The following is a 27,965-nucleotide window of genomic DNA, read 5'->3' on the forward strand; positions in this document are numbered from 1 at the left end:
ACACAAAAAACAGTCGTATTTCTATACATTAAAAATGAACTGGACAATGCAATTAAGAAAACAATTCCAGGACAGTTTCCAAAATGGAGGCGTAGGAAGACCCAGAACTTACCTCTTCCCATTGACACACAAATATACACTGACATAAAGAGCTGAAGTACAACTGGGGGCTTACTGAACTGCTTCTGAAAACTAATGAGATAGGGACAACACAGAGCATGTAGAAGGGATAGAGACATGGTAACCTGGGGAAACCTACCCACAGGCTGAGCTGCAGTAAGGACACGGACCACTGTGGGGTCCCCACAGACAACCTCACCTGCTCTGGGGAACAGTGATCAAACAGCAATTTAAAGGGCACCTACACTATATGTGAAAACAAAATCCAATGATTAACCCCAGGGCACCTGGATGGGGAGAACTGTAGGAACTCTCTGGGATCTGCAGAAATTCTCCTGGACCTGAGGTGCCAGCAAGTAGGACTGTTTACATTCCCTCTCCACCTAGACAGTGCAGGTGAGAGCTCCACCCAAGTGCTTTAACCATCCTGTAAGACTTCCACAGCACACCCGGGGCCACTCTGGCTGATAACTACTGCAGCCCCAGGCAGCTGGCCACCCAGGGTGCCACGTGTCCTGATCTGTCCCTTGCAGCACCTGCTGCAGCGCCTGTCAGCTGGCAACCCACGGTGGTCATAGAACCGGCACCTCAGGATGCCTTAGCAACCACCTACTGCAGCCCCAAAGAGCCAGCTCCCCAGAACACCTCTGGAAATCCACACACAGGGTCACCTCAGCCAGCATCTGCTGCAGCCCCTCAGGGATCCCCAGGAGCCCCAGGTTGCCTTAGCCAGGGCACACTGCAGCCCATTTTCAGACAGCAAACCCAGGTAACCACAGGCACAACACAGGCCTCCTCTGCAACCAGCCAAAACCAAACGTAGCACAAGCAATCTACATAGAGGTCACACCTACACAAAGCTGCTCCTTCAAGATCAGGGGGAAATGGCTATTTCATCTGATTCACGGAAACAAACACAGTCAAACAAACTGAGAAGACAGAGAAATAGTTTCCAGATGAAGGAACAATACAAAACCCCAGAAAACAAACCCTAATAAAATGAAAATAAGTAACTTGCCTGATACAGGTTTCAAAATAACGGTCATAAAGATACTCAACAAACTTGAGAGAAGAATAAAACTCAGTAAGAATTCAACAAAGAGTTCAAAAATGTAATAAAGAACCAATCAGAGCTCACAAATACAATAACTGAAATAAAAAATATACTACAGGGAATCACAAGCAGATTAGATAATACAGAAGAATGTATCAATGACATGGAAGACAGAATAGTGGAAATCACCCAATCAGAACAGCAAAAAGAAAAAAAGAATTTTTTTTTTTTTTTTTTAAAACAAGGATACTTTAAGGGACTTCTGGGCTGGGACATCAACCACACTAACATTCATATTATACGGCTCTCAGAAGGAGAAGAAAGAGAAAAAAAGGCAGAAATCTTATTTGAAAAAACAAAAAAAGACTAAAAACCTTCCTATCTTGGGGAAAGAAACATACACCCAAGTCCAAAAAGCAAAAAGAGTTCCCAACAAGAAGAACTCAAAAAGACACATGCCAATACAAATTGTAAGTAAAATGGTGAAAGATAAACATAAGAGTGAATCTTAAAGGCGGCAACAAAAAAACAAGTAGTCACATACAACAGAAACACCATAAAGTTACCAGCTGATTTCTCATAAGAAACTTTACAGACCAGAAGGGTATACCAGAAAATGTTTAAAGTGCTGAAAGGAGGAAACCCAGAACACTCTATATGGCAAAGCTATCATTCAGAATTGAAGAAAAGATAGTTTCCCAGACATGTCAAAACTAAAGGAGTTCATCTCCAGTAAACCAGCTTTACAAGATATGTTAAAGGGTCTTATTTACTCAAAAGTATTAAAAAAAAAAAATAAGGAGGCACTCACCAGAAATAAATATATATACAAAAAGATTTCATGGGTAAAGGCAACTAAACAATAAAAGCAGTGGATTAGTCACTTAAAAAGCTAACATAAACATTAAGAGACAAAACTAGCAACGACAATTATGAAGACAATAAGTAGTAAAGGGATATAGAAAACAAATCTAAAATATGACATTTAAAACATGAAGCATGGAAGAGGGAGCAAAACGCTTTTAGAATGCCTTCAAACTAAAATACCTGTCAGCTTAAAATAGACTATGAATATATACGAACCTCATGGTGACCACAAAACAAAAACCTACAAAAGATACACAAAAAATAAAAAGAAACCCAAACAAAACAGTAAAGAATACCAGTAAAGCACAAGGGATGAAAGCAACAGAAGAAAAAAGGAAAACAGAAGAACTACAAAAACAACTAAAACACAATTAACAAAGTGGTAATAAGTACATAACTATCAATAATTACATTTAATGAACATATACTAAATGATCTAATCAAAAACCTGTGGCTGAATGGAAAAAAAAAACAAGACACATTTATATGGTGCCTACAAGAGACTCACTTGCAATGGAAATACACACACAGACTGAAAGTGTTGGGATGCAAAAAGGCATTCAATTTACATTAGAAACAGCAAGTATGTGTAGTAACACTCGTATCCAACAAAGTAGACTTTAAAACAAAGAGTGTAAAAAAGAGACAAAGAAGGGCATTATATAATGATAAAGCAATCAATCCAATAAGAGGAGACAATATTTGTAAATATTTATTTAACCAACAGAGGAACACCTAAGTATATTAAGTAAATATTAACAGAAATAAAGAGAGAAATTGAAAATAGAACAGTAATAGTAGGAAAATTTAATACCCTATTTACATCAATGGAGAGCTCATCCAAACAGTAAATCAACAAGAAAACATTGGACTTAAATGACACATTAGACCACACATGGCCTTCATAGATATTTTCAGAATATTTAATCAAAAATGGCAAAATATACAGCCTTTTCAAGTGCAAACAGAACATATCTAGGATAGATCACTTTAGGCCACAAAACAAGTCTCAGTAAATTCAAGAAGTCTGAAATCATATCAATTATCTTTTTTGACCACAATAGTATGAAACTAGAAATCAATTATAAAAAGAAAACTAGAGGGGCTGGCCCAGTGGCTCAGGTGGTTAGAGCTCCATGCTCCTAACTCTGAAGGCTGCCGGTTCAATTCCCACATGGGCCAGTGGGCTCTCAACCACAAGGTTGCCAGTTCAATTCCTCCAGTCCCCCAAGGGATGGTGGGCTGCGCCCCCTGCTACTAGCAATGGCAACTGGACCTGGGGCTGAGCTGCGCCTTCCACAGCTAAGATTGAAAGGACAACAACTTGACTTGGGGAAAAGGCCTGGAAGTACACACTGTTCCCTAATAAAGTCCTGTTCCCCTTCCCCAATAAAATCTTAAAAAAAAAAAAAAAAAAAAGAAAAGAAAACGAGAAATACAAAAACACATGGAAATTCAAAAATATGCTACTAAACAGCCAATGGGTCAAAAAAGAGAGGAAATCAAAAAATATGTTGCGACATATTGAATAACATCATATGCACTGAATAACATCATATTCACTGAATAACATCACATTCAGTGGTGAAAACCTGAAAGCTTACCCTCTACAATCAAGAACAACAACACTAAAAAGGGGTGCCAACTCTCACCACTTTTATTCAACACAGTATTGGAAGTCGTTGAAGAAGACACAAAGAAATAGAAAAACATCCCGTGTTCATGGATTGGAAAAATCAACATAGTCAAAATGGCCATATTACTCAAAGCAATGTACAGATTTAATGCAATCCCCATTAATACCCCAATGGTATTTTTTAAAAAAATAGAACAAAAAAAATCATCAGATTTGTTTGGAACGACAAAAGACCCTGAATAGCAAAAGCAATCCTAAGCAAAGAGAACAATGCTGGAGGTATCACATTCCCTGACTTCAGCTTCTGCTCCAGGGCAACAATAATTAAAACAGTTTGGTACTGTCAGAAAAACAGACACATAGACCAATGGAATAGAATCAAGAACCCAGAAATAAACCCACAGAAATACGGACAGATAATTTTCGACAAAAAAGCCAAAAACATACAATGGAGAAAAGACAGCCTCTTCAATAAATGGTGCTGGGAGAATTGGAAAGCCACGTGCAAAAGAATGAAACTGGACTGCTATCTGTCACTGTATCAAAATTAATTCAAACTGGATCAAAGACTTAAGCATAAGACCTGACACAATAAACTGCATAGAAGAAAACAGAGATACTAAACTTAGGGGCCTTGGGTTCAAAGAGCATTTTATGAATTTGACTCCAAAGGCAATGGAAGTAAAAGCTAAAAAAAACGAATGGGACTATATGAAACTGAAAAGCTTCTGCACAGCAAAAGAAACCATCGACAAAATAAAGAGGCAACCAACCAAATGGGAGAAGATTTTTGCAAACAATGGCTCCAGTAAGGGGCTAATATCCAAAATATATTAGGAACTCATACAACTCAACACCAAAAAACAAACAATCCAATTAAAAAATGGGCAGAGTCCATGAATAGACACTTCTCCACAGAGGACATAGAAATGGCCAATAGACATATGAAAAGATGCTCAACATCACTAATCGTCAGAGAAATGCAAATAAAAACCACAATGAGATATCACCTCACCCCAGTTAGAATGGCTATCATCAACAACACAAGTAATAACAAGTGTTAGAGAGTAACAAGTGTTGGAGAGGCTGTGGAGAAAAAGGAACCCTCATACACTGTTGGTGGGAATGCAGACTGGTGCAGCCGCTATGAAAAGCAGTGTGGAGGTTCCTCAAAAAATTAAGAATAGAATTACCATATGACCCAGCAATCCCTCTCCTGGGTATCTACCCAAAAAATCTGAAAACATTTATTCATAAACATATATGTGCTCTGATATTCACTGCAGCTTTATTTATGGTGGTCAAGACATGGAAACAACTGAAGTGCCCTTGGATAGATGGTTGGATAAAGAAGACGTGGTCTGTATACACAATGGAATACTATTCTGCCATAAGAAAAGATGAAATAGTGCCATTTGCGACAACATGGATGGATCTTGAGATTATCATGCTAAGAGAAATAAGTCAGAAAAAGTGGAGAACCATATGATTTCACTGATATGTGGGATATAAAATGGAAAGCAACAAAGGAACAAGACAAACAAACAAGAAACAAAAACTCATAGACACAGACAATAGTTTCGTGATTACCAGAATGTAAGGTTGGGGGCGGGAAGTGGTAGATGAGGGTAAATGGGATCAAATATATGGTGATGGAAGGAGAACTGACGCTGGGTGGTGAACACGCAATGTAATATATAGATGATATATTGACAGAATTGTACACTTGAAACCTATGTAACTTTACTAACCATTGTCACCCCAATAAACTTTAATTAAAATAAATAAATAGCTAAAATAAAGAAAAAAGAAAAATACATTTTAAATGAGAAAACTCACTGGGAGAATTCAATAGCAAATGATAAAGAGTAAGTACACTTGAGAATAGTTCAATAGAAATTATACAATCTGAACAATATAGAAATAAATTTGAGCAAAACAAGAAAAATGAAGACCCAGGGACTTGTGGAAAAATAATTAAGGTCTATTATCGATGTTACTGGAGTTCCAGTAGGAAAGGAGAAGGAATGAGGTGCTTAGAAAAAAACCAAGAACAAAAACAAAACAAAACAAAACAAAAAACTGGAAGAAATAATGTCGAAAAACTTCCCGTTTGGCAAAAAAAAACACCATAAACCTACAGATTAAAAAAGCTCAGTGAACTCAACAAAGAATAAGCCCAAAGAAACCCACACCAGGACATCAGAATCAAATTGATGAAAACTAAATACAGAAACATAGTTTGAAACTAATAAAAGAAAGAAAACAGCTTTAGAGAACCTATTTGAATGACTGTATGAGGTGTCATCAATACGGTGAATGTGTAAATAAAAAAATGTATCACAGTAAAACACACATCGCCATTAATCCCCCTCAAAATATTCCCCCTCGCTTTGAACACACTCATCCCACCATTCTTGCCATTTTCTGAAGCAGTTCTGGAAGTTCTCTTTTGTGTCTTCAGTTGCAGTCATGGCTGCCTCAAGGTCCTGAATCATTTTGACTTTGGGGAAGAGCCAGAAGTCGCATGGTGCCAGATCCAGTGAATAAGGTGGATGAGGACACACCATAATGTTTTATTTGACAGAAATTGCTGTACTAGAAGTGATGTGTGACACGGTGCATTGTCATGATGGAGGATGATTTACTTTAATACATACCTTCTCTCAACCTTAGCTCATACCCAACTGCACCAAACACATTGAAACTTGTCACACACTGTTACTAAGGTTCCACGCATTGCTTCCCATATTGAAGATCCCTGCCTTTCCGTTCGATGGCACTCGGCAGCAGCATTCAAAGTAGCTTGTGATCACAATGGGAAGACTCTGTGTCACATATCACTTCTGGTACAGCAATTTCTGTCAAATGAGAACATTACAGTGTATCGTCATCCAGCTTTTTCACCAGATGTGCACCAGGCGACTTCTGGCTCTTCCCCAAAGTCAAAATGACAATGAAAGGTAAACATACTGAATTGATTCAGGACATCGAGACAGCCATGACAGTACAACTAAAGACACTCACAAAAACTAAAGACACTCACAAAAGAGGCCTTCCAGGGCCGGCCCGGTGGCTTAGGCGGTTAGAACTCCATGCTCCTAACTCCGAAGGCTGCCGGTTTGATTCCCACATGGGCCAGTGGGCTCTCAACCATAAGGTTGCCAGTTCAATTCTTCGTGTCCCACAAGGGATGATGGGCTCTGCCCCTTCGCCCCCTGCAACTAAGATTGAACACGGCACCTTGAGCTGAGCTGCCGCTGAGCTCCCAGATGGCTCAGTTGGTTGGAGCACGTCCTCTCAACCACAAAGGTTGCCGGTTTGATTCCCATAAGGGATGGTGGGCTGTGCCCCCTGCAACTAGAAAACGGGAACTGGACCTGGAGCTGAGCTGCGCCCTCCACAGCTAAAACTGAAAGGACAACAACTTGACTTGGAAAAAAGGCCTGGAAGTACACACTGTTACCCAATAAAGTCCTGTTCCCCTTTCCTAATAAAATCTTTAAAAAAAAAAAAAAAAGGCCTTCTAGAACTGCTTTAGAAAGTGGCAAGAATGGTGGGACAAGTGTGTCCAAAATGAAGGGGAGTGTTTTGAGTGGGATTAATGGCAATGTGTCTTTTAAATATAATAGTTTTTTTATTTAAACATTCACTGTATTTTTTGATCACCTCATGGATTCTCAGAAACAGTGGAGGCCAGTAGGAAATAGCACAGTATTTTTAACGTGCTAAAAGAAAAGAATTTTCAACCAAGAATTCTATATTCAGCAGCAATGTCCTTCAGTTATAAAGGCCAAATAAAGACATTTAGATGATAGAGAACAAGAGAAAGGGTTGCCAGCAGATATGCTCTGAAAGAATTACTTTTGCTGTGGTCCAGACAAAGGTAAATGCTATCAGAAGGAAATTGGGAAAATCAGGAATGAAAATTGAGAAAGAGAAATGGTAAATATTTGGCTAATATAACAGACGATTCTTCTCTTGAATTCTTTAAAATATTTGACAGCTGAAAGCAAAAAATTACAGTGGTACCTCGGTTTTCGAACATAATCTGTTCTGGAAGACCAGAAAGACCGTTTGAGTTCTGAAATGTTCAAAAACCGAGGCACGGTTTCCCCATAGAAAGTAATGCACAATGGATTAATCTGTTCCAGACCTTTAAAATCAACCCCTAAAATTACAAATTTAGCAAGAATTTTGCTATCTAATGATACCATAGATCCATAAAATGTATGGCGTTCGTAAACTGAAATTCGTCAATGGAGAGGTTCGAATACCGAGGTATCACTGTATAAGATTGTCTGATGTAGTTTTCAATGCATGTAGTGTAACATATAAGTGTCACACACTGTTACTAAGGGGGGGAAGATAAAAGGGGGAAGATGAAGCTACCTATATGGTGATATGATTTTTATATTTACTTGTAAATATTTACATTTACTTGTAAATAGTAAAACATTGATTCCAAGTAGATTGTAAAAAGTTTAGCATGTATGTTGTAATCTTTAGAGCACCTACTAAATATTTTTTTACAAAGACATAGAGTAAAAAACACATAGGTAAATTAAATGGAAGACCAAAAGATGTTTAAATAGGACAAAAAAATGGAAAATAGAAGGAACAGAAAATAAATGATAGATCTCTAAATTCAAACACATCAAGTACATTAAATGCAAATAGTATAAACACAACATATAAGAGATTATCAGATTGGAATTAAAAAGTTATGACCCAATATTTGGTATCAATAAGAAGTTCATTTCAAATAAGACACAGGAAGGCTAAATGGAAAAGAAAACAGGTATAATATGAAAACACTACAAAACATTAAAATAAAATAATGATGGAGCAGTTATATTATCAAAGCTGACTTCAGGGTAAAGAAAATTAACAGAGATAAAGAGGAATCTTCTATAATGATAAATATGTCAATTCACTGAAAAGGTAACAATTTTAAATGTGTAGGCACCTAATAAAAATGATTCAAAATATAAAAACCACAAATCTGAAAAGAGAAAAGACAAGCCAACAATTACAGTTGAAAACTTCAACAACTTTTCTCAGTAAACAATAGTAGATAAATCATTGAGGATATAGAAGAGCTAAACAACACCATCAACCAACTGAATCTAAGTGATATTTATCGAACATTTGATCCAACAATGACAGAATATACATTCTTTTCAAGTGTGCATGAAACATTCAGCAAGATACACCATATCCTAGATTATGAAAAAAATCTTAATAAATTAAAAAAATAGAAACCATAAAGAATATTGTCTGAACATAAAAAACAGAAATAACAGGAAAAAACAACAACAAATACTTGAAAATTGTCTAAGCAAATAATCCATGGTTTAAAGAGAATGATTCAAAGAAAATTTAAAAATATTTTGAACTAAGCAAAAATAAATTTCAAAATTTGTGGCATGCAGCTACAGCAGTGCTTATAGGAAAACTTGTAATATTAAAGGTTTATATTAGGAACATCTCAAACCAGTAATCTAATAATAAATTAAGGTGCCACCATAAAAAGTTAGACTAAGACCTACATAAACCTAAAGCATGCAGAAGCAAGAAAGTAGTAAAACTAGGGGCACACATAACTGAAATAGCAAAGAGAAAAGCAGTAAAACTTAAAGCTGATTTTTTGAAAAGATTAATAAAACTGATAAATCCCTAGTAAGACTGACAAAAAACCCCGACGAGATACAAATTAACAATATCAGAATGAATATTGAAATATCACTACAGACCTTTGAGATATTTAAAAAAGATTTAAAAAGGGAACACTAAGAACAACTTCACACTTAAATTTGACAAGTTAGATAAATAGATAAATCCCTTAAAAATCACAAGTTACCAAAACTCATTTCAGATGAGAGATAACTTAAATAGCCTGGTAACTATGAAAGAAACTGAATCTGTAGTTCAAAACCTTAGACATACACACACTCACACACACACTCACACACACGCACACACACACACACAATAGTTTCACTGTCAAATTCTAGGAAACATTTAAAGAAGAAATAACACTAATTCTGGACAATCTATTCTGGAAGATAGAATAGAAAGGAATTCTTCCAACTCATTTTATGAGATCTGCTTCACTCTGATGCCCAAACCAGGCTAAACAATACAAAAAAAAAAAAATCAATCAAAAGTAGACAAATAACCCTCATGAACATAAATATAAAAATCCTTAACAAAATGTTAACAAACAAGTAATATAAGAAAAGAATAATGTACCACAAACAAGTGGGGTTCATCCTAGGAGTATAAGTTCAATACTCAAAAATGAATCAATGTAACCCACCATATTAACAGCCCAAAGAAGAAAATCTATATGATCATATCAATTGATGTAGAAATTTTATTTGACAAAATATAATACCCATTCATAATGAAAATTCTCAGCAAACTAGAAGAGAACTTCAACATGATTAAAGGGCATCTTACATAAACCAAAGCTAGTATCATACTTAAGAGTGAAAAACTGAACACTCCTCTCACACACACCCACAAAATAGGGAACAAGGCAAGGATGCCCCCTCTCATTCCTATTCCACATTATCCTGGAGGTCCTAGACAGTGCAATAAGGCAAGAAAAATAATTAAGCATACAGATTGGAAAGGAAGAAATAAAACTGTGCCAATTTACAGATGACATGAAGTTGTATACATAGAAAACCCCCCACATTCTACAAAAAACCTCTTAGAATTAGGAAGTGAGTATCATAAGGTTGCAGAATACAAGGTCAACACACAAAAATCAATTGCATTTCAATATACAAGCAATATGCAAATGAACATTTTACAAATACCGTTTAGAACAGTGCCAAAAAAAGAGAAATACTTGTGTATAAATCTGAGAGAAGAAGTATAGCGGCTGTATGCTAAGAATGATAAGACACTAGTGAAAGAAATCAGAGACCTAAATGAATGGAGAAACATACTGTGTTCATTTATTGGAAGATGCAACATAGTAAAGATGCCAATTTCTCCCGAAGTGATCTTAATTCCAATCAAAACCCTGCTTTTTCCCCCATTAAGCAATATATACTGAATACTTTTCTATATCAATATTTTTTTTCTATATCAATATTCTTACAGAGTATCATTGTAAGTAGTGATACATTTTTTCATTTTCTAGTTTTATCTGAAAACTATTTAACCATTCCTTATATTTTGATGTTTAAGTTGTTTCCAAATTTTCCCTAATATAAACACGCTTTAGTGAACACCTTTCTAATTTAATCTTTGCAAACATCTTTATCTCCTTAAATTGTATAGGTACATGTACAATTTCACATTTTCACAACTTGATATAGTGTCAAAATGCTCTCACAAAGGTCATTTATCTTTAAATTTTGATTCAAAACTTACCTCCTCTGATAAACTTTCTCTGATTAGCCCTTTCCCACTGTTATATCTGTGCAACTACTTGGTCTCATTAAATTACTGTTAGATTTATTGAACCATTTAAGTAATTACTATTTTAATAAGACATTTAACCTCTAGGCTCTCTGCTTGCAAAGTATATAATATGTGTCTGAGTCTAAGAGAGGAGAAAATACACAGGGTAAGTCTAAGAAATGGCTAACAAAGTTGGCATAAAGAGATGAAGTATTGGAAAATAGCACCCTACTTTCAACGAATGGAACATATTGTAGTCATTTTTAGATTTTCCTATTGTTCTGGTTTGTGTGCGCATTAAAAGGCAGTGGCTTCAGGTCAGGTTTGCATTGCATGTATTATTTTTGGAATTAGTGAAAAAATTCAGGCTCTGGAAAAATTTGGTTAAATTCTCTATATCTACAAAATTCATATATGCCCTCTCTAGATTTCTGTCATGCCTCACATATAAAGCATAAAATTGAAGGCTAACTGATATCTTGTGACACAGCAGTGTCGTAATTTTAAAACACTGCCTGTTGTGTTTTATTCCAATGAAATCATATACATTAAAATAAAGTCTCAAACTATGCATTTTCAGCATCTGACATCACTCACTAGTATTAATTAAGTCCAACACTGTTAAGGTTTAATTAAGAAAAATTAATTAGCTCTGCTAATTATGAATTTCACAGGAAAGCCCAGCCCCGGGTACTCTGATTGTGCTATTTGCTTTTAGGAATTATTTGTTGAGAATCATTTCCCCTAGTTTTACTTCTATGACTCAAATATATGATCTGTAAACATGGCAGACCCTTGTACTGCCTGTTTTCTTCAAATATTAACTGAATATGCTATATCAGAAGCATATTTTACGTAACACACGTCAGACTAAATTTGAACCAAAAAAGAGAATGAATTCAACTCATATCTGATTTATATTTGGCATATACAAATACCTACGTGCTATTACCATGGCAACTGCATAAAGTTTCCTCATAACACACAGCCATCTTCATTCTTTACATCCCATTACTATTTTTTTTCCACTCACAGGGGAAAGTCTAATATTATTCCCTAGGAAGAAATCAGTGACTTTCTTAATCAGTGGCATTGTACGAGTAGGTGGCACCCCTCTTTTTATGAAGAAGCATTTTCCACCAATGTTCTTGATATGTGATAGAAGAGTGGGGTTGAATAAATGTGGTACTCGCTTTAGGGAAGTGTGAGTACACGCTGAGGAATAGGCCTTCAAAGGGAGACGAGAATGTGCGCGAGGCACCCGCAGCAGCTTGGCCAAGTGGTCACGTGCAACTCCGATTTCTTTTTCATGTGTGTGGAGCACTATGAAGAATCCTTCAGGAAAAAAAGGTCTTTCATACCTACACTTTTAGCATTCTTCAAAAAACTCCTTTGCTGCTTTCGTTGTGTGATGGACATTGTATAGAATGGCGAGCAACTAGAGGCAAGAGAAAAAGTAACCATTTAAAAGCAGAACAAATGATGCTGGGGAAAAAAAATGTAGATGATAAAAGGAAAGCTCATCGGGTTTCTTCACTGTCTATTCTTTGAGCCTGAGGTGATTGTCCCAGATTCAAAGGGCAGCAGGTGGAAGAGACCCCATGTTGGATTTCAGCTACCAAATCCCTAATTTCTGGGCGTCCCGCACGGGACAGAGGGAGGCCGAGCACTGCGCGCGGCTCCCGAGGCCGGGCCCCCGGCCCGCTGCGCAGCCCCCGGCCGCCGTGCTGCGGGGGCGCGTCTCCCCACGGCCGTCCCTGCGGGCCACCGCCTGGTCCGCGCCCCCGCCCCGCGCCCGTCTGACCCACGGCCCGGCCAGGGGGCGCCACGACCTGTGCCTTCTCTTTAGCTGTGTTTCTAAATGTTCGCTACTGCTCGTGGAGAAGACGAATCATCCTTCGCTGGGCTGCTGCTGCATCTTTGTCAAAGCCCCACGGACAATACACGGGGGGGTGGGGGGGGGTGGGGGGGTGGGAGGGGGGGCTCCGTCTCTGCGGCGTCTGCGTCTGTGCTCCAAGGAGGCGCGGCCCCCAGCGCCCGGGGCGGGGCCGCGGCCTGGCTGTGGGCGGGGCCGCCTCTCAGCGACGGTACACGTCCGCTTGCTGCTCTTATACTAAATCGGGACACCACGTGGTCTCGGTCCTCCAACGGTGTCTGTGTGCAAACTGTTCTGGCTTTTCCAGTTCCTTTGTCTTTTTGGAATAAATTTTACAATCAGTTTGTCGACTGCTACAAAACAATTCCTGCTGGGGTTTTCATCGGGATTTCATTCAATCTCCAGAACAATTTGGGAAAATTGACATCTTAACAATATTGACTCTTCCAAGAGTTGAGCACAGTATCTCTCTCCCTTTAAGGAGATCTTTCATTTCTTTCATCAGTGCTTTATAAGTTTTCAGTACACAGATGTTACACATATTTTATCCGATTTATACCTGTTTTTCCTGTTTTATAGTGCTATTGTAAATGGTACTTTTTAATATTTCTAATTAACTACTAGTACATAAAATATGATTTATTTTTATACAATGATGTTGAATCCTATGACTGCTAAATTTACTTAGCAGTAGTACTAACAGGTATTTTGGGTAGATTCTTAGGGATTTTCTACATAGAAAATTATTTCATTTGCAAATGCAGAGAGCTTTATTTCCCTCTGTTCGTCTACATTCCTTTCATTTTTTTCTTCCCTTATGGAACTAGCTCTGACCTGTAGTAAAGCACTGACACCTTGGCTTTGTCCCCCTATGAGCAAAGTGTTCAGTTTTTCATCACTCATCTGATGTTGGCTGCAAGGTTTTATACTCGCCCTCTACGAGGCTGAGGAAACACCTTCGGTTTCTAGTTTGCAGACAGCTCTGTGTCACGAATTGAGGCGGCATCTAACCATTGAGATCATCAAGTGTGTGTTTTCCTTTGCATTTGTTGATATGTGAATGGCACTGACTCATTTCTGAAGATTAAAATGATCTTCTAGTCCCAGTCTATTTAGTCATAATGTATTATCATTTCTACACATTGCTGCTTTTGATTTGCTAATATTTTATTAGGAATTCTGTGTCTATGTCTGTAATTTTAAATACTGTAGTATCTTTAGCTTGTTTTAATATCAAGACAATACTGACTTTATTAAAAAAAGAGTTGGGAAGTATTCTTTATTATTTCCTGGCTAAGTTTGTGGAGAATAATTATTTCTTCCTTAAACGCTTGGTTGTGTTTGCCAAAAAAGGCATCTGGGCCTGGTGTTTTCTTTAGTGAAGTTTTAAACTCCAGATTCAATTTCTTTAATACATTCAGGTTGTCTGTCTTTTCTTGAGAGCTTTGGTAATTTGAGTCTTTCAACAAATATTTCCAATTCATTTAAGCTTTTTAATTTATTGGCCCAGAGTTTTGTTCATATTTCATCTCTTGTTGGACATGTGGGTTTTTCCATCTTTTGGCTATTGTGAATAATGATTCTATAAAAACATTTATGTACAAATATTTGTTTGAGCCCTTGTTTTCAATTCTTTTGGGTACATACCTAGAAGTAGAATCTCTGGGTCATACAGTAATACTATGTTTAACTTTTTGAGGGACCATCTAACATTTTCACTGCAGCTGAAACATTTCACATTCCTACTAGCAATGTACAAAGGTTTCAATTTCTCCACATCCTTGCCAACACTTGCCACCTTCGTAAATGTGGTGTAATCCCTCTTTGTGGTTGGTAACTTTGGACCTCCTTTTTTTTTTTTTTAACTTGGACACCTGCCTGATGATATTTTGGGAGGGTGTGCATGAGATTCCAGAAGTCCTGGTGATTTTCCATTCTTGGCAGACAAGCAATGGTGAACAGAAGAAATACTAGTTAAGAAATCTATCTGGAAATAAAGATAATGACTGTGCATTTCCCCAGTTTGCATCCAAACAAAGACTCTGCGTCGTTTCCTTTTAAACATTCTTCTTGTGCAATATACCCGAGCCTTAGCACAGGTACACAGCAAACACTGCATGGCATCAGACAGTGCTGACAGCACCAGGCGTTTTATGTTTTCCTTCCTTTCTACATGACACACCAATGAAAGGAAACAAAAGCTGGGACTGACTCCAAGATAAATGAATTTCTTAGGGATCAAAAATTTCCTTTCATTTTTACAATTTGGAAATTTTAGATAACCTTTCCTATAACTATGTGCCACAATTATTAATCTTCAAAACATAGAAACCAGAATAATAATACTAATCTGTTTATCCTCCCTCCTCTGTTGCTACTACATCGGGACAATTACTTCAGAATTAAAGTACCAGTGAGATTTGGAATAACTGGCTTGTCTATTACGAGTGTTTTTACAGATTTCCAGTTTTCCACTATTATAAGGCTGGTTGGTGAATTTCCCTTCTAGTAACAGAAATAAGGGGCTCATCTATGGCCTCATATGTCTGGTGGCCTTCCGGCTCATTGCCGTTAACTTAAAACATGTACTGCTAATTATAGCTGGCACCATGACTCAAAGGGTAAAGATATGTTCCCAACACCCCCAGTAATCATCTCCTCACAACTGCTGCAGCTTCCTGTCTCTGCCGCCATCACCCCTCACACCAGGGCCAGGCACTGGGGACTTCTAGACAACCCAAAGTCTAGATACAGTTCTCTTCCTGGGTCAGCTCATGCGGTGTTTCAGAGGCTAACTCTCTCCATATAGCACGCCTGGTCTCTTACTGCACAACACTGTTGTCTTGCTGGCAATGCATGTGTCAGGGAGAATCTTTCCCCATGAGATAGTCATTTCTTGGTCATCTGACTCTATTAGAGAATATTTCTGTTACAATTATCTCAGTAGTCAAGACTTTTTAAAAACTACTGTGAAAGCAGATGTAAGCCCACAGGAATAATTGTTTTCCCTATGAAATTCTTTAAAAACATATTTGAAAACCCACTGAATGATGGAATTACATTCTTCCAAAACACAATGAGGATTTAACAAGAAGACAATGGCACTTCAGGTAGCAAGGAGAGAACACAAGGAACAGAGCCATGATACTACAGCAAATCTCAACTATAGTACGAGGTCTGACAATTACGTTTGTGAACTCGCCACCGTGCACTTACATTGGCAGCACTGTACACACAGCTCGGTAAGGTTTCATAACCTTAGTACACCAGTGTCTCACAGCTGTGTTCATGTCGATGTGTCTGGCTGAGTGGTGTTGGATGTTTTTGTGTCCTGTCGCAAGAATGTCTGAGCTTGAATTAGAGCAACAAACATTAAATTTCTTGTTAAACTGGGCAAGAGTGGAAGTGAAATCAGGGACATGTTAGTCCAAGTGTATGGGGATAATGCCATGAAGAAAACCGCAGTGTACAAGTGGATTAAATGTTTTTCTGAGGGGAGAGAACACGTCACTGATGAAGAGAGGTCAGGACGGTCAGTAATGAGCAGAACTGATGAAAACATTGCAAAAATTCATCGAATTGTGTGTCAAAATCGTCGGCTGACTGTGAGAAGCATAGCAGAGCAAGTAAACATCGATAGAGAAACAGTTAGGAAAATCTGAACTGAAAATCTTGGCATGAGAAAGGTGTGTGCAAAAAGGGTCCAGAAGTTCATTGATGAACAAAAGCAAAGACGGGTTGAAATTTGCCAAGACCTTTTGGAGAGGCAAGACGATGTTTTGGGCCATGTTATCACTGGTGATCAAACCTGGGTGTACCAAGACGACCCTGAAACAAAGCGTCAAAATGAACAATGGAAGTCAGCCAATTCTCCACGACCGAAAAAGTTCTGTCAGTCCAAATCAAGAATCAAAACGATGTTGCTAAGCTTTTTTGATATCAGAGGGATTATTCATTATGAATTTGTACCAATCAGACCAATAATTAACCAAGTTTCCTATTTGGGAGTGCTGAAAAAGCTGCATGAAAAAGTTAGGTGAAAACGAACTGAACTTTTCGCCAACAATTCATGGCCCTTGCATCACGACAATGCACCAGCTCACACGGCACTGTCTGAAAGGGAGTTTTTAGCCAGTAAACAAATAACTGTATTGGAACACCCTCCCTACTCACCTGACCTGGCCCCCAATGACTTCTTTCTTTACCCAACGATAAAGGAAATATTGAAAGGAAGACATTTTGATGACACTCAGGACATCAAGGGTAGCACAACGACAGCTATGATGGCCATTTGAGAAAAAGAGTTCCAAAACTGCTTTGCAGGGAGGACTAGACGCTGGCATTGGTGCATAGCTTCCCAAGTGGAATACTTGGAAGGTGACCGGAGTGATATTCAGCAATTAGGTATGTAGCACTTTTTCTAGGATGAGTTTGTGAACGTAATTGTCAGATCTCATATGTCACCTGCCCTTCTACACTCTATTTTATTTTAAGTTCATATGAAAAATACATTGAAATGAATATCACACACCAATGAAAGGTGCAAAATATATATAGTGTATCATCATTCACACTCCATATTGCTTATGAATACACATATACGAATATATATTCACCAACCTTATAGAGCATTTTCTCTGGAGAAGTAAGAATAGGAATGGAATTGGAGAGTGATCCAAAGACTTCAACTGTTCCTAAGTGGTTTTATTTATTTTAGCAAGAATGGCACAATGTTAAGATTCAATTAATTTTTGGTGGTGAGATAATAGATGTTTGCTATATTATTTTGAATTTTTTGAATTCTTGGAAATTTTCATAATAAATTTAAAAAAATAAAAATAATACCTGTTTACATTTTAGCCTGGAAGTAAAGCAGACTTATAAACAAAGAAAACATGAGGAAACTCCTTTTCTTGGAATAGAGTAATATCAGACCAAAATATATTCGAGTCTACATAGTCCGAAAACATACTTGCAGCGATATTCTAACGTCTCGGTAACATTAGGCCAGTACACTTGTCTCCAGGAGCTTCATATCCTTTTATGTCAAGCAAGGATGTTGGAATCAAATACCTTGGATAACCTCTTAGACTTTAAAAGTCCATGACTTCTTTCCCCTAGAGGAGGTAAGTAAGTATATGCACATCATTCCCTTTGCCTAGAATTCTTTGTCTCTGGCTCATTCCCTGGCCGTCAACTCCTATTTATCCAGTAACATTCAGCACAAAGAATACCTCTGTGCTTTGGGACACCTTCTCTCCCCTCCCCAAACAGGAGAAGCACTGTCACAGCCCTCTGCTCCTACTTCTGTGAAGTGCTGGATGTACTGCTGTCCTGCCTGTTCATACGTTAGGCTGCTTCTCTGTAGTGAGCCCGAGGACGGAACCTGGCCGGTACCCTTCTGTGTATGCCCTGCACCTTCCATGACACACTTACAGCAAGAGAGCTAGAATCTATAGAAACACATAAATGTATGTTAGCAGTAAGTTAATTTTTTTTCATTTGTTGCAAATAATATTTTTCCCAACTAAATATATGATGTGTCACTATGTAAAATGGCATGAAATTACTCTACCAGTCAGGTAGGTTGATGTTCCCACCAAAAAGTAGGAATATAACACAGATGGTCTTTCAATATTCTCTCCTAAAGATTCCACAAGGTCATTTAAATTTTTCTGCCCTTGGTTTAGGAAGCAAGAATGAAATAACTTTTCTTGTTCTCCTTTGTCTATTCCTCACTACACAGTTCTTTATGAGGGACATGAAACACTCTCCTTTTTTAAGTAAAATCTCATTAAGATACACTAAACAAACTGAAAAACTGTTATAAATAAGTAAAACAGTTGCTCATATATATTTGGATATTATGCAATCGGCTGCAACAGTTCGTCCAACCACTGCTTGCAAATGGGGCTTGGCTGCAGTTCCTATGATGGAGAAGAGTGACAATGTGGAAGGGAGACAGAAACTTGGTGGGAAAGAGCCAGCAATGCCCCCCAGGAACCAGGGAAGCAGGAGAGTGGAGCTCAACCAGGGAAGCAGGAGAGTGGAGCTCAGGGTCCCTGGGACTCTTTTGGCCCAATCTGCTCAGATCAGATTCATGGAATAGTTGGCTCACTGGAAGATGCCTGGAATCAATGGCATTGTCCTGGATGGCTACCAGCCTGCCATAAGACCTGGAAATGCCCTAGAGAATGTTTAACACAAGACAATTGCCACCAGATGGAGTAGGGAAAATCTGGAACTCAGAGCTGCACCATCAGAATTCCTAACCAGGTCCCCATGTAGCTCGCACCAGTTAGTTCATTAACACAGAGGTAGCATGACCTTGCATTTTACAAGACTGAATTTTCTGGATCATCCTTACTAATTATGACAGGGTTATTTTTCTTAACTTTTTATTCTGAAATAGAGATTTAGAGGAAGTTGGAAAAATAGTACATAGAGACCCCATGTACCCTTTAAAAACTGTGCCCAAATACGCACATCTTGCATAAATATCATACGATATCAAAACTAAGAAACTGACCTCAGTACAATGTGTGTATTATTTCTGTGTCATTTTATGACATGTCGATTACTGCAGCCATTACCACAATCGAGGTGAGAACTATTCCTCCACTGCAAAGCTCTCCCTTGTGCTGTCTCTGTAGTCACACCCACCCAGCTACCCTGAGCCTTCCCAAACCCCTGGCAACAACTAATCTGTTCTCCATCACTATAATTTTGTAATTCCAAGAATGCTATATAAATGGAATCGTAGAGTAGGTGGCCTTTTGAGACTGGCTCTTTGGCTCAGCATAATGCTGTTGAGATGAATCCAAATTGTGGCGTGTATCAACAGTTAATTCCTTTTTATAATATTGCTGATACAGTACTTCACAGTATGGATGTACCAGTTTGCTTAACCACTTATCCATAGTAGGACATTTTGGTTGGTACAACTTGGGGCTACTATAAACAAAACTGGTATAAACAATCAGTGCGTTTTCTGTGGACGTGAGTGTCATTTCACTGGGATAAATGCCCAGGGTGTGACCGCTGCGCCATATGGTAAGCTGATGTTTAGTTTTGCAAGTAACTGTCATGTTCCAGAGCGTCTACACCATCTTACATCGCTGCCAACAGCGTGTGCAAGATACAGCTTGTCTGCGTCATCCCCAGCCTCTCATAGTGCTACGATCTTTTATTGCAGCTGTTCTTACAAGTATGTAGTGGTAACTCACCATGGGATTAGTCTGCATGTCTGTAATAGCAAGTGATGCTAAATATCCTTTCGTGTGCTCCTTTGTCAATATTAAAAGAGAGTGTATCCTCTGGTGAAATGTCTCTTCATGTCTTTTGCCAATTTTTGAATTTGGTTGTTTTCTTAACTGTTGAGTTTTAACAGTTCTTTATATAGTCTACATACGAATCTTTTCTCTTATCCTTTTAACTGCATCTTCTGCAAAGCAGAAGTTTTTCATTTTGATGAAGTCCAAGTTACCAATTTTATTTTCATTTATGGATCATGCTTTGATGTCATATCTAATTATTCTTCACCAAGCCCCAGGTTCTAAGAGTTCCATTCTAAAAAGTGTTATAGTTTTGTACTTTCCATTTAAATCTGCGATCCATTTTGAGTTAATTTTTGTATAAGGTATGAGGCTTCCATTGAGGTGCTTTTGCCTGATATCCAATTGTTCCTGAACTATTTCATTAAAAGACAATCTATTCTCCTTTCAGTTGCCTTTACATCTTTGTAAAAATAAAATCAGGTGGCTATATTTGTGTGTGGCTATTTCTGGGTTTTCTATTCTGTTATATTGATTTATATGACTATCCTGCTGCCAATACCAATTGTGAGTACTGTGACTATATAATAAGTTTTGCAATTGGGTAGACTGATTCCTTCAATTTTATTTTTCTTTATTAAAAATTGTTTTAGGGCTGGCCCGGTGGCTCAGGTGGTTAGAGCTCCGTGCTCCTAACTCCAAAGGCTGCCGGTTCGATTCCCACATGGGCCAGTGGGCTCTCAACCACAAGATTGCCAGTTCGATTCCTCGAGTCCCACAAGGGATGGTGGGCAGCGCCCCCTGCAACTAAGATTGAACATGGCACCTTGAGCTGAGCTGCCGCTGAGCTCCCAGATGGCTCAGTTGGTTGGAGCGCGTCCTCTCAACCATAAGGTTGCCGGTTCGATTCCCTCAAGGGATGGTGGGTTGTGTCCCATGCAACTAGCAACGGCAACTGAACCTGGAGCTGAGCTGCACCCTCCACAACTAAGACTGAAAGGACAACAACTTGACTCGGAAAAAAGGCCTGGAAGTACACACTGTTCCCCAATAAAGTCCTGTTCCCCTTCCCCAATAAAATCTTAAAAAAAGAAATACCTAAAAGATATTTTTTTAAAAATTGTTTCAGCTGTTCCAATTCCTTTGCCTTTCCATATAAACTTGTAGAAATAAATATATGTGTGCAAACTCATGCTGGGATTTTAAGAATTGAGTTAAACCTATACATCATTTTGGGGAGAATTCATATGTTTAATATGTTGAGTCCTGATGTAGGTTTAATCATCTTAAACTTGATGATAGGCTAATGTACTTTGATTCCTACAATTAAAATAAGTACCTATTTGAAAAGGACTATATGTAAATTTAACAGAAATTTTCTGCCCTTAAAATAAATTGGTCTCTGGATTCATCACTATTTTGGGTTTTAGTAATAATAACAGTTTCTGAGACTGGAAAACAATGAAGAATTTTCTGGGGATAAAGTAAAGAGAGAAAGGCAAGTAAGACTTCAAGGGGGACCGCTGTGCAAAGATGTTAGTGTCGCGTTTCCCCCCCATTTCTCCATCATCTTTCTCTGTCCTCTAAGTAAATAAATAAATTTACTCTCTCAAATTAAATGCAGAGCTGCTGACACCATCCAGAACCTAACCGTTACTCAGTAGTACATGACGTCATCTTTCTTCTATTATATGGTAATACTTTAAGAACATAATCAAAACAATGATAAACTACTGACAAAATGAAAGTGATGCTGCAACGAAACATAATGTGTCTCTCAAGAGAGAATAATGTTACAAAGCTGAAATGAGAACATTGCTAACAGTAAGCCATTCTCCTTGTCTGCCACTAGGTAAAGAAGCAGCTTCAACAAGTTCTCCTGAATACCTGTAAACTACAATAAACTCCTGGTTAAGAGCTCCGGCTCTGGAGTCAGAGACCTGGCTCGACCTCTAACTGACAACCTGATGTTGGGCAATTTACTTACATTCTTTGAGAATGTGCTTCCTCATATGGAAAATGGAGGCACTTAATCATAGGACCTGTGTCAAATAGAGCTGGTACTAATGCATGTTAAACACTAACCCCAAAGCTGCCACGTGGTAACCACTCAAAACACATTATTATTATTACCTTTAATTCCTTTTTGTCTGGGCAATTTACACACAGGCTTCTTTCAATAAGGACCGTCTTCCTAAATGAAGGTATAGCCGAGGAGGCTTTAAAGGCCTGTCATGCTTCATGAGTTTAAGATCCCAGACGGACACCATACTGCTCAGAGCAGTCCTGCTGTCTGCAGGAATATACTCCCTCACCCCCAAGAACCATAACTGTAAGCTAATGAAATGAACTTAAGATAAAACGGGGTGTTTCATTCAACTCTAACATTATATAGCTACAATGCCATCTTTTAAATTTTAGCCTCCTCAAAGCAGTCATGACTGCACTATTAGAAACCTAAATTTCAAATTGTACAAATTAGAAATTTTGTTAATTGCAAAACAGAAATCTGATTCCCTTTCCTCTTCAAATGCCACAGTAGATGTGAGATTTTGGAGGCACTCAGCTTGGATGGGGCCAGAACAATTAAATATGTAAATGCAGACGGTCTTTTTTAATTTTATATACCTCATGGATGTGAGTTATATGACTTCTGAACTGGGCTGGACGCAGTTCTTTTGTTCTGTAGAGAGGTCAAGGCCTAATCTAATTTATTCCTTGATAATATTATAACACTGAAAAGAAATTTGATAGTAAAAAAAACGGTAAATTAATGATTAGAAATACCCACTATCTGTGGATTTCAACGATCCCATCTACAGTTACCAAAAATACCGGAGACGGTGGATTTAAATGGAATTAAGAGTTTAATAAGGAGTGGTAAAGTGTCATGTAAAAATTTTGACAATGTTTGTTTGGGGTTCATTAATGAAACTGTGGTTATATAAGATTATAAAATCAGATATAATTAAATGGGTAAAGAAAACTTAGATAATTAATGGAGAAGACAGGAAAGTCTGGGGGCTTTCTACATATTATCCTACCTGTGTAAGTAAACACTCCACACTTTCACTTCTGCTGTGTTTCAAGAGTAACTTTCTTCCACTTCACTTAATTTTTTTTAATGGTTAATAACTAGAAGGTATGTACTAGACATTTTAAAATGTCTAAATGCTGGTAGTGACAAATGGCTGGTAGTGACAAAAACAGGGAAAAGTTCTAATTATGCCATAAGTAGAGGTTTACTTGGAGAATCTTTTAAAATTCGATGTTATTTTTTAAAATCAAGGTTAATGCTAGCACAGGAAACAGTAATTAGAACATTCTTTTTTAATATATTATTTATTCTTGAGTTACACGTCAATTTGAATAATTTCCTTGAAATAGGTCCCGCATTCCTTATAATCATTAGGACTAGTAATTGATACTGTATTAGATTGATTTTTTTCACATCTCCTGCACTTCTCAGCAAAGATCTAGTTTTAGTCAGTTGTACCCAAGACACAATGACTCAAGCAAAGAATTATCCCTCAAAATCAAATTAATAGACTTCTAATGAAAAAGAGGCCCAACTGTTCATAAGGGGGGCCATAAACAATTTGCAAACATTCAAATCTTTACAAAACATGTACTCAAACAATTCTGGACTAAGATCAAGGAGATTTAGGGAGGCTAATGAGGAATCTTAAATTTTCCTATAATTGCTTTCCACTCCACTTGAACTGTGACAGTCCTTGTATTAGGTTGGCACAAGAGTAACTGCGGTTTTTGCAGTTATTTTTAACCTTTTAAACTGCAATTACTTTTGCACCAACCTAATAATTTCACACAGAGAAATAATTTTATAATCATTTCAACTTTCCATCTCCTTTTCTGTCTAGATCTCTGAGTCTTTTACAACTCTAAATTCCTGAGAAGAAAAAGGAAAGATGAGATTAAATAAAAATAAGATAGCAAATATGAAGGGGAAAAGATCAAGAGACCAACTCAAGTAAGGAAACTAAAAAACAACATGACATACAGCTCAGAAAACAAGACTCAAACACCTTTGTGTATGTCATAGGATACTAACATTTATATTACCTGGGTTATCTCTATGAAATAAAAAAAAAAAAGTATTTGGTGAAGGATGAATCTGTAAGTATACTATTCCTATGCCACATTCTTACTCAAATAAGCTTATCTATTCCTAAAAGTTCATAACCTGTGGCAAAAAACCCAACATTTCTTTTGATCAATATTAGGGTCACACAGAAAGGGTCAAACTAAAAACCTGACGATGCTAAATAAGTTATAAAATTACCAGCTTTACCTCTACTTTGGTAGTTGTAAGGCAAATATTCAAATTTAAAAAGAAATCCTTTCAAGTCATCTAAAGTTCTTGGTGGAAATGTAACATGATATGAGAATTCTGGTTACCAGTTAAATTTGACGTACTTCATCCATTATGGTAATTTGAGCAGCTATCATTACATTCCTTTAAAATTTCAAAGTACTTTGGAACTTTCCAAGATGAATGTCCTCTCTTCTTTGCCTCTCATACCTTATTTTCTAAAGATAGCAATGTTTATTGCAAGAAAAATAAAATAAAATAAAATAGAGCTAAACTGGGGAGTAAACTAGTTTTAAATACATTGTATATTTTTTTGTAGAATATTCTTAAATTAATCCTCACTCAAGAGTAATAATTAGTCTCATTCATTTAATAAGTAACTTCTTTACTTAGGTTGAGACATGGACAGAGCCTTACATACTCGGGAATTATCCATGTTATATGTAAGAACCAAGTAACTTACAAGAATCAAACTAGCAACGATGCACTTAAGACTTTGTAAGACTTCATTTACTGTCCTTGTATACCTCCCCTTTTTTTGGCTACAAATATAAAAGCATTTCTCTAACGAGAAATATTAAACTCTACTTCACGTTTATAAAAATCCAATTTTGAAAGTCAATGTTCAACTTTAATACAGCCTTTGTAAAACAAAAGTAGGTATCTCCGAACGCAAAATTTTCTCTAGCCACCTTGCAGTTTTACTTTAGGCTCAAGTATGAAACGTATTTGTACTTTGGTATATAAAATGTCGCTAAATTAAATTAATACATTTCTATCTATTCCTAACTCTTGGGCACCAAGTATATGTATGTTCAAACTGACCCAACCCCTAATTTGTTTTCTCTATATCACCAAATACAAGGAAAATCACTGGAGGAATTAAGTAGAAAGATAAATGTGATTACTTTTAAATGATTCCTGATGGTGCTTACGTCTTATAGAATCAAACCTTTTCAATCAATTTTAAGACAACAGAAAAGCATTTGAAAAAGGAAGTGTTTGTTTGTACACCATCAAACAGCATCTAACTGCAACACAGCCGGGTTGTTAATGGTGACAACAACGCCCACTGCTCTCAGAGTGTTTGCATCTGCCACTTCATGTCATGGGCACATAACAACGCTAAGCGGCATGTAGAAGTATACAAGGATAGACGTATATCATCAACATACAGACGAAATGTGATGCCCAGGGTTACACACACGGTGGCAGGATTACTTAGTCTTCTTTCCATCAAGAGTCTTTAAGGGAGAAAAATGTAATTTATGCCAATTTCAGTGTGAATTTTGAATATGAAAAATTCAATATATGGGTATACAAATATTGGTAACCTCGAAAAGTACACAGTGATAGAAAAATTAAGTGATTTCCCAAGGGTAAGTGTTTAGCTTGTGACAAAACTCCTTACTCTCTCGTAATGCTGTGTTCTATTATCCTCCTATAATCCATATGCATTCTTTCCTCTCAGCCCCCAAAACTGTTTTTTCCAAATGCTTTATACTATTTCTACTATTCTAACAACTTGTGCATAAATTTGAAATTGTTACAAAATATAAATTAAAAACATAAATGTATTATTAGACCCTATCACATTTTTAAAATGTCTAATACAGTTAAATGCTTAAAGAAAAAGTAGTTTCGTGGTGAAACAAATTTGGGTAAAGTTACTCATTGTATCCCATCTTTGTGATTCACCATATATGATAGCATATCAAATATTTCTACAAATCATGCATTAAACATAATTTCATTTATTCATCCTGCCAACTATATATAAATTAGGTACTTAGGACCTGCTATACGAAAGGCAATTGTTCTGAGTAGTAGAGATAGAAGGAGGAGGGCAAGATCTCTGCTCTCAGCGTTTACACTGTAGTACAGAAAGAGACAAGTAAACAAGCTAATTTCAGATGGTGAAAAATGCCTTGAAAACAATCAAACTGGGTGTTAAAAATTGGAAGGGTGGAGATGCCATTTCAGATAATGCATCAAGGAAGGCTCTCTGAGATGCAGAGTGTATGACGTCATGCCGCCTGCTACTGTACTCCGTGCTGCACCGCGGCATTGCCGCAAAGTGGAGTCCTCTGTTCTACGCCGTCTGTGGCGCTGGGTTTTGCCTATTGCCAACGAACAACTTCAACTATACACCTTAAAACAGGAAAGTACACTTATGATTATAGAGTGTGAACTACATAATCCTTCTTCAGAAGTGTGGCTTTAACTAGCTATATGGATGTCACACCAAACACAATCATAGACTGTGTATATCAACACTACTGCAGATACTAGAATAATTCTGAGCATCTGAAGAGGAGCCTGACCAGTATGCTAAGCTACATCAGAATAAAGAGAATATACTTAGGAATAGATTTTGTGTTCTAACTGGCTATGTGGAAGACATTATAGAAGCAAAGGTAATCAACAAACGAGGCTGTAATCTCAAAATTGTGAACTAAGGAGAAAAATCTCTACACCTTGTAAATGGGGACAGCTTGACATGAAATATGATGTAATGTTGGGAGACTTTTTGTTCATAAGAACCAAGGCAACTTCATCACAAAATAACTAAATTCAGGACACAGATCCATGTGCTCATTTTGAAACATTAATAAGATAGACATATTAAAACAAAATAGGAAAGAAGGAATTTAACCTTGCATAATTAAATAAAGAAAAAGTGCCAGTTTGGGTGTAAGATAAATTAGACATTAGCCCAAATTACCCCTGGCTGAGGAACCCCCAATACAACCCGACACTGTAAAATCTGTCAAAGCCTTATAGACTCAGCACTCTGTGATCTCACCTAGTTTGCTGTTTAATTTAATAGAAAATAGTTCAAATAAAAATATCGTGTAGAATTACAACACAATATTTCTAGTCTACTAGAAATCCTACAGCTTACTTGGGAGTTTTTTAATCATATGGATTTAATCATATGGATTGTCCAACCCGTGGGCCAAATCTGACCTGTTTATGTTTGGCCTGCAAGGTAAAAACAGAGTTTACATTTTTAAATAGTTGGGAAACAGATCAAAAGAATAATAGTTTGAGACATAAAACTTATATGAAATTTAAATCAAAGTTTTATCAGAACAAGCCTCATTTTATCAGAACAAGGCTCATTTTTTAATGTACTGTCCATAGTTGCTTTTGTCCTGCAAAGGCAGAGCTGATTGCTGTGATAGGGATCCTATGACCCACAGAGTATAAAATATACATTATCTGGCACTTTACAGATAATGTTTGTTGGTTCCTGATACAAAGTCGTCTCAACATGGTTATACTCTAAAATGATAGGATTTATATTTTAAAGCACTAGATCAAATGGTTTGTTTTAGTCCTTACTCACTAGTATATTAGTCTTCCACGCTTTTAATGAA

The 27,965-nt window shown here is 37.3% G+C and overlaps 1 protein-coding gene across 3 annotated transcripts in view; it reads right to left on the minus strand.

The window, feature by feature from the left end:
• The window catches only part of PEAK1 (pseudopodium enriched atypical kinase 1), a 406,475-nt gene that overhangs the window by 189,828 nt on the left and 188,682 nt on the right, over positions 1 to 27,965 (minus strand). Inside the window, exon 4 of one of the 3 annotated variants that reach the window (XR_013993428.1) lies at positions 10,040 to 12,537. The exons of the other annotated variants lie outside the window; for them this stretch is intronic. The gene's annotated coding sequence lies outside the window, so the exon portion shown is untranslated. Of the gene's footprint in view, positions 1 to 10,039; positions 12,538 to 27,965 lie in introns of those variants that run through there. 3 annotated transcript variants of the gene reach the window in all.

Source organism: Rhinolophus hipposideros (assembly GCF_964194185.1).
Source record: "Rhinolophus hipposideros genome assembly, chromosome: 5".
Classification (NCBI taxonomy): domain Eukaryota; kingdom Metazoa; phylum Chordata; class Mammalia; order Chiroptera; family Rhinolophidae; genus Rhinolophus; species Rhinolophus hipposideros.